This window comes from Entamoeba dispar, genomic scaffold (assembly GCF_000209125.1).
Source record: "Entamoeba dispar SAW760 scf_1105229458855 genomic scaffold, whole genome shotgun sequence".
Taxonomy (NCBI): Eukaryota; Evosea; order Mastigamoebida; family Endamoebidae; genus Entamoeba; species Entamoeba dispar.
Genome location: NW_001853401.1, coordinates 1,873 through 2,233, shown reverse-complemented (window position 1 = coordinate 2,233; position 361 = coordinate 1,873). Strand labels below are relative to the sequence as shown.

The window sequence follows — 361 nt, the reverse complement described above, 5'->3', positions numbered from 1 at the left end:
ATATTGGATATGGACATGATGATATTATTGTTTATAAAGAAAATAATAAAACAAAATCATCTTGTAACCAAGAATCCTTTTCATATAAAGGAATAACAAATTTACTTTGTGGAAAACAAGAACCAGAACATTTCACACCACAACGAATCATTGTGGTTGAAATGGAATGATTTTTATTCATTATTATTTATTTGAAATATAAAAATTAAAAAAGAATATAAAATAAAATCAATAAATGAACATGAATATTTCATTTATCAATAAATGAAATGGTGAATATAAAAATGTTCACATTTCATTCTTGTTTTATTTTAATTGAAATAATCATATTCAATGTGTTAATTTAATAAATAATAAAAAG

At 19.9% G+C, this 361-nt stretch overlaps 1 annotated feature.

The window, feature by feature from the left end:
- The first annotated feature begins 3 nt into the window (after positions 1-3).
- Positions 4-361: part of a repeat region that runs on past the window's edge.